The sequence below is a fragment of the Macrobrachium rosenbergii genome, chromosome 3 (assembly GCF_040412425.1).
Source record: "Macrobrachium rosenbergii isolate ZJJX-2024 chromosome 3, ASM4041242v1, whole genome shotgun sequence".
Lineage (NCBI taxonomy): Eukaryota > Metazoa > Arthropoda > Malacostraca > Decapoda > Palaemonidae > Macrobrachium > Macrobrachium rosenbergii.
Genome location: NC_089743.1, coordinates 88,937,948 through 88,953,232, shown reverse-complemented (window position 1 = coordinate 88,953,232; position 15,285 = coordinate 88,937,948). Strand labels below are relative to the sequence as shown.

General features: G+C 39.3%; 1 long non-coding RNA gene across 1 annotated transcript in view; it reads left to right on the top strand.

Moving 5' to 3' along the window:
• LOC136828742 (uncharacterized) overlaps positions 1-14,211 on the top strand; it is a 48,956-nt gene extending 34,745 nt beyond the window's left edge. The window contains exons 2-3 of the long non-coding RNA XR_010850206.1: positions 7,603-7,750; positions 14,173-14,211. This is a non-coding gene — a long non-coding RNA (uncharacterized lncRNA). The remainder of the gene's footprint in view (positions 1-7,602; positions 7,751-14,172) is intronic.
• Positions 14,212-15,285: the final 1,074 nt, after the last annotated feature.

Genomic DNA, 15,285 nt, shown 5'->3' with positions numbered 1-15,285 from the left:
GAGTCCTTCCGAGTTATTAGTTGGTATTTTGGGATCAAATTGCCAGGACTAAGTTACATCATCCACAGTTGTTTCATACACACACACACATATATATATATATATATATATATATATATATATATATATATATATATATATGTGTGTCGGAAAACTTTGTCCTCATTCCGTGAATTATCCTGAGAATCAATTCAGGTCGTCTTCAAAACATAAGGTGTTCGTCCTAACTTTAAATTTCCATATTTTTATGCAAGTTCGTTTTGGCAGCTTATCGCCAGGTTCTAAGTCGTCTTCAAAGTTAGCAAGTTACCCATTATCTTTAGGAAACTCGTCGTACTGTTCATGAATTTATTTTGGAAAATTATCCTCCGGAACTAGTTTTCTCATTGGTCGTTGATCACGTTTTCTATATATATATATATATATATATATATATATATATATATATATATATATATATATATATATATATATATATATATATATAAATAGTTTACTATGTATTTGACCTGTCAGGAATGAAAAAATACATTTTATCAATTTACTTCAATGCGCTGATTTTTTTTTTTTTTTTTTTAACCTACAATGATACTTTTATTTATCTGACTTTATGTCAAGACTGAATGAATACAGTTTATTAATTGACTACGTGAACCTTTACTTGAAATAAAAAGACTTTTAAAAATAACGGGTGTGGAACTGTGTTCCTCACAGTAATATTTAATGACAGTAGAACAAAGCGATGTAAAAGTCATAATTACGAAATGGCTTCCCAAGGAGATTTACAATTCACCCTCCAAATCCTCTCGCAATCACAAATATACACACTCACATGACGCCAGTGATATATTTGTGTCGTAATGAAAGCAGGGGCTAGATCATCAGAAACTATTTCATCAATGTACTATCTTATCATCAATATGACTATGGCATACTCAACAATCATCAATATGACGATGGCATACTCAAAGAAACTGTTTCAATAGTAACAAGAAGTAACTGGCAAAGGAATGACTTACCGAAATGGGCCAACTGAGCAAAGTAAGAAAGGAATACTCTTGTTCCAAAAAAGTTATGCACACACATACACACACAAGTTAAGTATATCTTAGTTTAACCAGACCACTGAGCTGGTTAACAGCTCTCCCAGGGCTGGCCCGAAGGATTAGACTTATTTTTACGTGGCTAAGAACCTACTGGTTACCTAGCAACGGGACCTACAGCTTATTGTGGAATCCGAACCACATTATGACGAGAAATGAATTTCTATCACCAGAAATAAATTCCTCTAATTCTTCTTTGGCGGCTCGAAGAGTCGAACGCTGGGCCAACAGCAAGTATAGCACGTCACGATAGAGAGGCTTTTTATTACTTTAGTTATGAGAGTATAGTATTTCAAACTTCAGTGTATCATGTGCGTTATGCACAGAAAAAGTTCCTCAATTATCATGACTCATTTGACAAACGTTTGATTGTCTAGCAAATTTAGTTCCACAGGCAGTGTTGCCAACACATTCGTGTTTGCTTCTCACCGGGGCATTAGCTGCTATGTCGTGGAGTTGCCAGTTGGAGCCTTATCCTTTTTCACCGCGAAGGTACCGAAATAAGCGACGGGAACTGTACCAAAACCTAAGGCTGAATGAAGTAGGACTGTTGTCTTAATTTTCTTTGAATATACCCTTTTAAGGGAAACATTACAGAAATAGGACAACTGATGATGCTTTATGAAGTAATTATTGCGTGAATACAACAACTCGTGGTTATTCTTGATTGTAATTCCTCTTCATATTTTTTTGTTTTCAAACGCATTATGACGATATGGTTAAAAAAGTATACCTTAGTTTTACGATATGGTTAAAAGATGTCTGAAGATCGGAGTAGGAAGAGAGAGTGATATGTTTTACGTACATTATGTGACTGAAAAGCAGATAGAGAGAGAGAGAGAGAGAGCATTATATATAAAACAAATGGTGTAATCGTTTATCATGTTTTATTTTTGTTATTGCAGCGCTAAGTTAACTATTATATGATTATGTTATAGTAATAATGCACGTGGATTTTACTCACTTGTTGTTGTATAGATAAAAACAACATATCCTTGGTGTAGGCAGCGAAACGGTAAAAACAAAATATTTGCGAAATAGATGCAGTAGGAGTGTCTATGGATCCAGCGTGTAAATAGAGGGATTATTGAGACTACGCTCCTTTATGGAAGAAAAGCGTGAATGTTGGATGGAAATGAAAGGGAAATTGTGGAAACTGCTGGGATTACGACAGAAGGTGTATAAAAAAAGGACTAGTGTTCTGAGGTTGTTTGGCCGTTGAGAAACTGGAGGCGGTAGCCAGGCTGGTGCAAAGACTATAATTCAGGAGTCGGTAGCGGTAGGTCTTTCTCTCATTCGGTCTAATGAAACTTATGGAGAGGCATAAAAATAGTTGATATTGTCGATGGTTTCTCCACGGACCGTTTCTCCTAAACTCAACAGTTCAAGGAGGAACTTGGCAGTGACTGTCGTGTTGCTCTTGTAAGGTTCCAGGCCTATTATGCGGAGACTCACGTACATGTAGCCATCGGTCAGTTTTAATGTCGCCACCTTTAACTTGCACTGGGAGTAATATTTCCGAGCCTCCCTTCTTGCCGATAACCACCCACTTATTCATACCTTTTGAAGCCTAGACAGAAATGCAGGTTAAAGCACGCACAGTTGGTGTTTATTTTTTATATGATAAAGGTATTTTTATGTGATCGTGCTTTTGTTTTCAAAACTAACACTCTGCTTTAAAGCGCGTGCGATCTCGTGGGTGGGTATTGTGGAAAACTTCTAAATGTTTTATATTAATAACATGGTTTTTTTGGGCATATTACAAAGCGTGTCACTTTTCACCAATACGATTGTCCAGTAGTCAGTGGGAGAATAAAACTGCTTGACATTTGCTGTGTAGTTGGTGAAATTTGTTGGCTAGACCAGTAAAACAAAAATATCAGTCGCTGTGATATATTTATCTCTGTAATGATAGGTTTTTTTTGTTGCTCTACCTGTCAGCATTATCGATTGCAAGAAGACTCACGAGGAAAAGGGGACAAAGCCTTTTTTACTGAAAGTAAGTGTAACTGAATGTGAGATATATGGAATGACATGAGCCAACTCACTTTAGTTATGTATGATGAATCGGGCTGATAATAAACATGGGTGATGCAGGTCTCGGTGAAGCCAGTATTTTTAAAATTGGGTTGGGACACAAATTATCTTAAAATTTTTCATTTATTTCCACAGTGCATTGTAAGTACTTTGAAATTCGCTTTGAATTACGGAATATAACGAAGCTTATTTTTGAAATATAGAATTATAATAGATTACATTTCTTTCTGTCCAAAGCTATTGAGGTGGGTGAAATTTTGCTGGAGACTGCAAGCACATTTCTGATTCTCTAGTCCCTAGTCTCCATTGCATGATCATAAAGTTTTTGGGGCAGAATTTCGTAGCTTACTCATAGATATGTGGTCAAGTGCATTTATACCCTGACTTGGATATATGTTTGAAGTGCTAACCTTATGAAACTAGTAAAATAAATCTAATCCTTCGGGCCAGCCCTAGGAGAGCTGTTAATCAGCTCAGTGGTCTGGTAAAACTAAGGTATACTTAACTTTATGAAACCAGATATACGTTTTTTTTTTTACCGTTTATTTTTAATTAATTGCCATAAACGACAGTTACCCTATTGCGCCATCTTGTGTAATTTCACCATGATTTTTAGCGTAGCGCAACAACCAGTTTTTTGCTTTTTTGCATTAATAATGCAGCAGTGAAGAGAGTCGGGGTATTTTTGGTGAGGGGAAAAAACATGATGTACAAAATGCCTCTTGAGTTCTAATTAGAAAGAAGTAAAAATAAGACTTCTTATGCCTCTTAAAAAGAGATTTAGCCTAACCTAACTCCCCGATGGAGGCGTTTGCTTTCCCCACCTGAATAATGATACCAGTAAAACAATAGAAATCGCCTATTTCCCTCCAGAATAAAAAAAAAAACTATACAAATATCGTATCTCCCACTTGGATAAAAAAAAAAATACAATACAAATAGCTCAACTCACGCTAGACATGTGCGCCTCGTAAATACAATATTTAACCTTGCTAGGTTTACAAGAAACTAGGGTATTACCCTATTTTAAACCATTATTCCTTTTAGGATATCATTTTCCTATTTTAATGCATCTTGAAACGTTTTTCTTACTTGATTTCATTAGCAGTTGAGTACTTTTAGAGTTAGTTGACCCCCTACACTCTTATCCTACAATTCAGGGGACCACGGTGTGGAACCAGATTATTTCGATGTAGGAGTAACGTAAAACGAGTGAAAATACAAGGACTTTAATCCCATTGTTAGAGTAAGTTTAAGTGCATGGAATGTTTTCTAACTAATAAAAATGAACTTCGGTAAGGATCTTGTATCCTAGGTCAGGTTAGGTTAGGTTAGATGTGGTTGGTTAGGTCATTTGCTAATGAAATGGATGTTAGAAACGTTGAAAGCACACATTAAAACATAGGAAAATGGTATATTCAAGTCGTATATGATATATTCAAGTCCAAAATATGATAATGGTATAAAGTACAACTTTCATTGAAACTAGCCTAGACTAATCTATGTCAAAATAAACATGAATATAAGAAAACCATGTATGATAAGTGTAAGGACTCAGATTTTACTTAGCTTAAATCTTGCAGAAAATGAGTCAAGTTGTAGGCAGAGCCTTAGATTTAGGAGAGCTACTGTAGGCAGTCTAGTAGCCCTGTATATCAGGTCCTGCATAAGTTGACCCTTTTTACCTAAGGGAAGTTAGGCTATTTGAATTTGAGCCTGCTGGACTAGTTAAATAAGGATTACCTGCAATTTAAGGAAAATAGGTGGACAAGTAGCTTTGCTAAGGCTAGGCAAAGTTATATATATAGTAATTCATCACAGTGAGTTTGGTATAGTGCTGTGTGATAGAGGCTAACATAGGCCAATTTGTTTTTGTAAACTATTTTTGCAATTTCAGTATAATTCAGGTACTATATTTGAAGGTTCAACTAGTTAGGACCAAAAATTTTCCATCTCAGTTTGATCTTTATCTCTGTACTAGCTGACCAACCCAGCCTTGCCCGGGAAAACTCTGAATGACAACCGATAAATCTCTCACTCTCTCTCTCTCTCTCTCTCTCCGGTTAAGATAGGTGCTTCAATTACATCAGCATTTTTGACATTTTATATTTCACCCCCCTTCTCACCCCCCATTCGTGTCAGGGCTGAACTGGGACTTGAAGGGCATCAGGAGTGCTGCTGTTCATTTCAGCAACCTTGACAACTATGGATTAGACACCAATATGTGTCATTTTTGACATTTTATTTTTCACCCCCTCTCACCCCACCTTCCTATTGGGCCTGAACTTGGACTTGAAGGGTATCAGGAGTGTCACCATTCATCTCAGTAACCTTAAAAACTATGGATTAGACACTGTCTGTCATCTTCGGTTATTATTACGTCGTCACCTTCCCACCCCACCCCCTTTGGTGCCAGTGGTGTCTTACCCCCCCACAGCATTCTTTTCCAGAGTAAGTCATATGTATACCGAATTGATGTATGATAAATTCATACAGTTTATTTAGTTACTAAGTCTATGGGCAGAACCAGCCCTGTTTCAGGGAAGCCCTTCCCACCCCCTTTTTGAGAAACATCTAATGAAAGTCTCAGCAAATGCTGCACAAAAGTTAGGTAAAGCCTCATTTTATAAGTGATAAAATCAATGCAACCTGTTTTAGGTAATTTATGCTTCCTTTACCAGAATACTGTTGCCTGGTGTGGATATCTGCTTCTGCCAGAGATTAATCTCTTTTAGATAGAGTGGTTCATGGTGGTCGGTTTGTATTTCCTAATATCAGCAGTTATGACTCGGACCATCGTCGGAAGGTCTCTTGTTTGTCAGTTTTTCGTAAGTTGTATTTTAACAGAGATTTTTCTCATTCAGAATTGATCGCCGATCCCCTTTTCCTATCGAGTGCAACCAGATTCTCTGGACAGTAGCATCAACATGCAGCAAATGTGCCTTGTTGTCAAACCTCTCAGTTTTAGAGGTCCTTTATTCCCCGTGCCATTGGACTGTGGAACAGCTTCCCAGAGGATTTCGTGCAATTGGAAATTCAGAAGTTCAAGCAAAGATGCAATGCATTATTGTCCTAATACAATTCTCCTTTTATTTTAATAATATACTTACATTTTTATATATTTGTTAATTTATCAGTTTTTCTAACAACTGATCCCGTATTTCTGTATTTCTCATTACCTTGTGTTACTTCTTTCGAATGAACACCGTATTCTTCACTCTCCTCAATCAGCACTGTATCGGCTTTGCAAACCAACTATTCAACACTCCATTCACGTCTGATTTCCTTTCTCTGAGTCTGCGTATCACTATTCTTATTATTATTATTAATATCAACCATATTTCTCACGAATCTTAATATTTACTAAGCATTAAAAAGAGCCCCTATTGATTTACAGGTAATTGGGAGACGGGGAAATCTCCAAATAGAATAAAAAAGGTATGCAGAGTTTAAGCAGGAAGTAATTTGAGTGAAGGTTGCTTAGATCTACCAGAATAGATTAAACAAGAACTTCTTCCCGTCACGATCCCAAATTCCTCGTGGAATGAATTTAAACGTCTCAAGTTCTGCGCATCAGAATTCCCAAGGCTGCGTCAATTACCCGATCCCCCCCGGGGTGCCAGCCAATAAAGAACTTTTGAGGAGGAGTTTCGATGCTCTACTTGCCAGATGCCTGTCTCGATTACTGACGACATTGACGTTTATTATACCCTCGTTTCATCATTTATTTATTTCCGGGGAAAAATACAAAGTAGGCTCGATTCACACTGTACGGTTCGTCTTTGTACTCTGTCGTACGTAAATTGTCTATACATTCACGTAGAAATGAATGAGGCTATTCATTGTATATGTTCCGTGCATCGTTCGCTATTACAGCTTTCATATAGGCCTACTGACGGTCTCCGGACTGAAGGATACTTACTTTAACTCAGACCTAAAATATACTAATTTTTCTTAAGATACTTCTTCCAAACTCATCATTCTTACGAATGAAAACCGGACGAATAACGAACGATAAGGTGTAAACAGCGTCTGTAAGTGATTATTAGCAAATCATTTACCTACGAAGATGTAAATTATCGACTTGTAGACGAAGGTTATTCTGGATTCAGTAGCCCAGGACTTCACTGGGTCCTGCAGTAGCCTAACATTAACCGTAGTCATTACAGTATTATGCAGAGTGTAGCAATTACGGTGATATTCCTCAGAAATAAATGGATTTGTTTTTCAGACTTGAATAGTTTTGTCTTCATTCATGCTGCTGTGTGTAAACTCTCTCTCTCTCTCTCTCTCTCTCTCTCTCTCTCTCTCTCTCTCTCTCTCTCTCCAGTCAGTCGTTTTTGCCATGACCAATACATTTATCAGTCAGTAAACATTGCTGGAGTGACAGGCAATATATATGTTATTGGATTACCGGGGATTATTGCATCGATGGGTTATGTGTATTTTGTTTATTTTGCAGAATTGGCTCCGGTGCAGCGTGGAAGCCGTTAACGCCATTATATCTCCCATCTCGTTCAATTTGATCTACACCAAAACGCGGGGAGGCAGTGGAATGAAGTGAAACCCGTAGAGGAGGGCCATCCCATCAGGCAGCCTGTTTCCATAAGGTTTGTGTCGTTTCTTTTTAAAAGTTTGGTATATCGTTGGCATACACAGCAAACGCACACACGTACACACATACACATACATACATATATATATATATATATATATATATATATATATATATATATATATTTATTATATATATATATTCACACACACAGACACACTGCTACCTTCCTGCCGGAGACGAATCATGTGTCAGTTGTAATTCTCTGTGAGTGTAGGTTATTCTCAAAGTATAGTGAATTGGATATTTTAAACAATATTTATGAAATATACTATATATATATATATATATATATATATATATATATATATATATATATATATGCTATAAACTGTTTCTTTTAACATGGTGGCACCAGAGAAAACGTCATGCCACGTGTATACTTCAACTGCTAAATTGTGGATGGACCCCTTTTACAGAAAACTTCCACAATTCTAGCTACTTTACACATCTCCAGAGTAGGCCTGTCAGCAGGGCATCAAACCATGGTACACAAAATGTGCCATTCACCTCATGCAAGTACGCCCTCTACTCCCCTTCTAACTGGGTATTCAGGTCCTTCCTTTTTACTGTAAATCCTCTCCGATATTCCCAGGACCCTCTAGGTCTTCCTCTACTGCTTTTTCCTAATACTCCCGAATTGTACATTCACAGAACATTGATCCCTCCTGTCACATGTATGCTAACCTTTACTACTACTACTTATACCTACACATTTCTCACCCTTGCTCATCTTCGTACGCCATACACAAACAGCTTGTCTTACTAGCTTCAAGAATCTTTCTCTTGCATATACTGATCTAAGTAATGTTAATTGCTGTTATGGTGGTGATAAGTTTTATGTATTTTATGGACATTGCTGCCCTAGCGGATGCCAATGGCCTGGGATGCTAAGGTACGAGAATACCCAAAGTGGCGAGTGAATATCTTCCCTTGAGTCTAGGGGCAATCTCTTCCTTTGAGTCTAGGGGCAATCTCTTCCCTTGAGTCTAGGGGCAATCTCTTCCCTTGAGCCTGGGGGCAATCTCTTCCCTTGAGTCTAGGGGCAATCTCTTCCCTTGAGTCTAGGGGCAGTCTCTTCCCTTGAGTCTAGGGGCAATCTCTTCCCTTGAGTCTAGGTCCCTTGAGTCTAGGGGCAATCTCTTCCCTTGAGTTTAGGGGCAAGTTCTTCCCCTGAGTCTAGGGGCAATCTCTTCCCTTGAATCTAGGGGCAATCTCTTCCCTTGAGTCTAGGGGCAATCTCTTCCCTTCAGTCTAGGGCAATCTCTTCCCTTCAGTCTAGGGGCAATCTCTTTGAGTCTAAGGGGCAATCTCTTCCCTTGAGTCTAGGGGCATTCTCTTCCCTTGAGTCTAGGGTCATTCTCTTCCGCTGAGTCTAGGGGCAATCTTCCCTTGAGTCTGGGGGCAATCTCTTCCTTGAGTCTAGGGGCATCTCTTCCCTGAGTCTAGGGCATCTCTTCCTTGAGTCTGGGGCAATCTCTTCCTGAGTCTAGGGGCAATCCTCTTCCCTTGAGTCTAGGGGCAATCTCTTCCCTTGAGTCTAGGGGCAATTCCCTTGAGTCTAGGGACAATTACTATCGTGGTTCAGTTGGGAGCAGTTACTTTGCCATTGGATTAAATGGTCCATTTATCATACTATGTCTTTCAAATTAATTTTATGAACAAAGTAATAAATACTGCAGATTTTTTTTCGAGGAAACATCATAAAATTAGTACTAAAGCGGTTCAGTTTCTTAATGGAATTATAGTCAGAATTAATGTCAGGCATCTTTAGTGGACAACCTCGTGCTGTAGTTATACTTTTATGTCTGATTAATGGGGATCCAGTGCTCTAACTTACTGAGATGTCTGGAAGTAGTCTCTAGTATAGCAAAAAATGCTCTCTCTCTCTCTCTCAGTTCAAATGTTTGCTGTTTGGTTCCAGTTGCTGGCCATGACCTTTTACGTACATCATTCCATCCATTCATATGTATTCTTTACGAGAACAGACCAAATGCGTTATCATCAGCAGTAAAGTTAACAGAGAGAGTGTTCCGTGCTTGTAAATATCTCTCTCTCTCTCTCTCTCTCTCTCTCTCTCTCTCTCTCTCTCTCTCTCTCTCTCTCTCTCTCTCTCTCTCTCTCTCATATTTTTTCCCTTGACGAAACTGCTAGATGTATCAGGAGATATTGATGCTCATTTTTTGTTGTGTAGAAACTTACAAAGGTTATTTTCTAAGCTATCATCGCCTTGCGATCGTTTGGATTGCAATTATTCCCTTGATCTCCTCCTGGCCAGTTCTCCCATGCACATCCGTGTTCATCTGGGCCTTGCAATGATCTCGTCATTTTTGTTGCTTGTTCGTTGCGCCGAGTGATTTGTTTTTCTTCGATTTTTTCCTCTGGACTTGATTATGAAGAGCTGGCTAATTGTGTCACCTCCCCTAAGGAGGAGTCACTGACTGATTGGTTTACGGACGCTGGCGCTGCACGAGTGGAAAGAGGCGAACGAAGGAACAGGAGGGAGAGAAGAAGGACGAAGTAAGATGAGAGAAGGAGAGCAAAAATAGTTGATTAAGGGAGCGAGGTAGCCGTCGAGGAGAGAAGTTGAAAATAATTTAAGGAAGTGAATTAAGAACAAGTTTTGAAGGTGGAATGTAAGAAAAAAAAAAAGGTTTGAGGAGGAAGAGGAAGAAAATTGGAGGGGAGGTTGAAGTGGAATGAATAACGGAAAGCGAAAGAGATAATGAATGTTAGACAAATATATAGATAGATATTTATTTATAGACATATATAGATATAGATAGATAGATAGATGTTCATTTATAGACAAATATATAGATAGATGTTTTATTTATTCTTCTAAATACAAAATTTTACAAAGAGGTCATTAGAGGCACCAGACCTACTGCGTCCTACTGATTAGACATCGCATTATAAAATAACGTGGTAGCATAGTAACCCACTTATGTATCATCAGTACATAAAAAGGTATATTTTTCGAAACGAATAAAAACGTAAAGAATAACAGAATTCACAAAATAAGACACAGTCTTGAACCTAAATAATATACACAGTAATATGCAGCCTGATAAAGCATGAACGATTAATTTTCCAAGCTAGTTAGTTTAAAAAAAAAAAAGAACAAACGCCAGCGGCACACGAAACATTAAAAAAACAATCGTTCCCTATTTACTGATCGCCCATCGTATATATTTATGCTTCAGTGAGACTTCAGACAGGGGAGCCAACACACTTTCAGCTCTGAAATACCTGAAAGTGTCTTTGGGTCTGTAGAGCAACAGCTGGAAGGTTCATCCTTGTTTTACTTGTATCATATGCATGATGAGGTATAATGGCTGGAAATGCTCAAGAAATATGTTATAATATTTTGTAAAAAGCCATGTGAACCAGCTTTTAAAGAAAATATTTATAAACATCTATAAACGTCTTCAAATTTAAGTATTTTGTGCGTTCTGTTCGTTGGCACAAAGGTTATGTTATCATCATCGTACCCGACATGAAGAATGCTCCTCAATATCTTGTTAATTGTAACTCTGAGATTCTTGATATGCATTGCAAGACCTCCTCCCCAAATAATCACATTCTGAATTATTATTCGATAAACAAGAGAATAGTAAAGAGAAAGCAACGCTGATGCTGGTAGCAAGGGGGACAGAATAAAAAGGATGAAAAAGAAGAGTAAAAACCAGAGAGTAAAAAAGATTCGAGAGTGAAGAAAAACGAAATGGAAGAGCAAAGGGAAGAAGGAAAATGAGCTGACGACGAAGAAGAAAAAACGAACAGAAAGAAGAGAATAGCAAAATAAGACGATAAGATCGACATGAAGACGAAGAAGGAGAAGGGGAAGGAGATGATTGGGAAGAGGAGAAAAGAGAGAGAGAAAAATAAGAACCCTTGTGTGGGGGGGTAATGCCTTTAGTGCATCTCACGAGGTGCACCGTAGTCATTGCCAGAGGGTATTTGCAGCAGCCCACGTTTTAGCCTTTTACTTTCTTTTTTTATCTCCACTATACTGTTCAACCTACCTATTACTTCTTGATGCTGTGCAGTGGTGTTCCTCAGTTTCTTTAGATCCAACATAACGTTATCATTTCTTTTTTCTGAATATCTTGTTCTCCAGCCACTCCAACTCCTTTCTCACAGACTTAAAAGCTGAATGGTTGAAAGTACCCGGTGATTGGCTTGACTGCCCAAATTTCATGATGAATTAATTCATTCAGAACGAGGTGGACTAGAAGGAATACCATAGGAAGAAAGAAGGAAAGGGGAGGGGGAGGCAGGAGATAAAGAAGGGAAATAAGGACACAAAGGTACTGTAGAACCTAAAAGTAAAGATAGAAAAATAAGCAGAAAAAGGAGTGGGTGGGGGCAGAAAAGGATGGTGGGGAAGAAAAGGGATGGTGGGGGAAGAAAGGACGGTGGGGAAGAAAAGGGACAGGGTGGGCAGAAAAGGAGTGGGGTGGGGCAGAAAAGGGTGGGTGGGCCAGAAAAAGGAGTGGGTGGGGGCAGAAAAGGAGTGTGGTAGAAAAGTGGGTGGTGACAGCAGAAAAGGAGTGGGTGAGGGCAGAAAAAGGGGTGGGTGGAGCCAGAGAAAGGGGTGGGTGGGGCCAGAAAAAGGAGTGGGTGGGGGCAGAAAAAGGAGTGGGGGGGTAGAAAAGGAGTGGAGGGGGCAGAAAAGGAGGGGATGGGGCAGAAAAAGGAGTGGGATGGGGCAGAAAAAGGAGTGGGATGGGGCAGAAAAAGGAGTGGGATGGGGCAGAAAAAGGAGTGCGATGGGGCAGAAAAAGGAGTGGGTGTGGGCAGAAAAAGGGTGGGGAGGCAGAAAAAGGAGTGGGTGGGGGAAGAAAAGGAGTGGGTGGGGCAGAAAAGGGTGGGGGGAGGCAGAAAAAGGAGGGTGGGGGAAGAAAAAGGAGTGGGTGGGGGCAGAAAAGGAGTGGAATGGGGCAGAAAAGGAGTGGGATGGTTCAGAAAAAGGAGTGGGATGGTTCAGAAAAAGGAGTGGGATGGTTCAGAAAAAGGAGTGGGTGGGGGCAGAAAAAGGAGTGGGTGGGGGCAGAAAAAGGGTGGGTGGCGCCAGAAAAAGGAGTGGGAGGGGCAGAAAAAGGAGTGGGTGGGGGGATGGCAGAAAAAGGGGTGGGTGGCGCCAGAAAAGGAGTGGGTGGGGGGCAGAAAAAGGAGTAGGTGGGGGCAGACAAAGGAGCCGGCGGGGGCAGAAAAAGGAGTGGGTGGGGGCAGGGAAGTGTAACCCCTCAAAACCCACCCCAAATCGTGCCCTTTTCTTCCCCTCTAATTATTCATCTGAATTTATTATCATAAGGGGTGAGGCTGCAAGACCAGGATAGAGACATATAGGGAGACGATGATGAAATGACTCTAAAGCTTTAGTGGCAAGAACAACGCGAATAACAGGAAGGAAAACAAGAATGGGAGGAAGAAAATCAAGATGGTAAAGAGGCGAGAAGGACAAGGACAAATAAAGTGATGAAAAGGATGGAATGGATTATGAAGGATAAGGAGAAATGAGAGGGGAGAAAAGGAGACTGAAGAAGAAGGAAGGAGAAGGAAAAAAGGGGAGGATAATGAAGACAGTGATGCAGATGAGCATAAAAAAGGAGGGGTGATTAGCAGGAAATAAGTAAAGAAGAAAATGACAAAGAAGAAGAAGGAAGGAGGAAAAAATGAGAGGATAATGAAGAAGACAGTGATGCAGATGAGCATAAAAAAGGAGGGATGATTAACAGGAAACAAGTAAAGAAGAAAATGACAAAGAAGAAGAATAAAGGAGGTTAGGAAGGAAGGGAACAGAAGAAAAAGTTACAGAGAATAAGGAAGAGGGAAGCGTGGGAAAGGAAGAGAAGACGATAGAGAGCAAGGTGAGTAAAATTGTCTAAAGAGGAAGGAAATAGTGAGATAGAATGAAAAAGCAGATTGTGGATAAAAGGAAGAGGAGACAAGAAGTAGTAGGTGGTCAAGAATGAAAAAGGAGAAGAAGCGGGGAGAGGAAGAAGTAGTCGAAGAGGAAAATAAGGGGAGGAGGAAATAACGAAAACTCATCCTGAATTCCAGTGAAAGATTTGCGTCAATCTCACGCGTGGCTGCACACACGCACCTTTAGAAAACGCCGTGCGAGTCCTTAAAGCAGAAGATCTGAGGCGCAAGCGGTTTATTTATTCATCGAAGAAGATAGATAGATAAGTCACGACGGAGCGGAATGTCGGCGGGAACTTGGGGAAACCAGACTGGCGTGGTGGGGCCATCCGGGAACAGTTGGGTATTTGCGGCAGGGAGGGGACCCTGGCTTGGCTTGGGGTTTGGGTACTGGTGAGGTGCAAATAGAGCAGTTTCATTTTTCATATATTTTATGCAAATGTCAACTTAACATATTCATTTCATATCGAATTTGTTTTCCCCCAGGAACAGCAAGGATGGGCCGTGTCAAAGAGAATGTCAAAGGTAGGTGCGTCTTTCATTGGATTGGTTTCAGCATATAGTATTTCTTGTGATTCATGCATATGTTCGGCCGCACATATTTCCCTGGCCCTTTATGCCGTGGTTTTAATATCAACTTTGATTTTGCCCGAATGATTTCGACGTGGCGAGACAGACGCGAGTCATTTATACATACATACATTATATATATATATATATATATATATATATATATATATATATATATATATATATATATATATATATATATATATATATATATATATATATATATATATATATATATATATATATATATATATATATATATATGTAATTGTAATAGCTACAATGCCCTCTTAACTTCTCGAATTCTTCGCCTTTTTTGGATATGCTTGTCACTACAAAGCCGTAAGATCCAAGCACAAGAAATTGAAGAGAGTGTGATGCCCGGTTGCAGGAAACGAATCCGCGCCACCATAATCACAAGGAGGTCACGTTGCCGACCTGACCACGAGAATGATAAAAGTCTATTACCTCTCGTTCATACATATACCTGTCGTTTTCAGATATATTTATTAGAGCTGGAATAGACCCACCCTCACCATCGTAGCCAAGTGGCTACGATGGCGAGGATGGGTCTGTTCCAGCTCTAATGTATATATCTGAAAACGACAGGTATATGTATGTACGAGAGGTAATAGACTTTTATCCTTCTCATGGTCAGGTCGGCAACGTGACCTCCTTGTGATTATGGTGACGCGGGTTCGTTTCCCGCGACCAGGCATCACAGTCTCTTCAATTTCTTGCGCTTGGATCTTACGGCTTTGCAGTGACAAGCATATCCAAAAAAGCGCGAAGAACTCGAGAAGTTAAGAGGGCATTGTGGCTATTACAATTCCATATGTATCTGGTAAAAGTGACCAGTAGATTCTATATATATATATATATATATATATATATATATATATATATATATATATATATATATATATATATATATATATATACATACATACACACACACACACACACACACATACATACATACATTTTTTATACATACATAGCATAGTCGGGGAGGCATCTGGCTTCTAT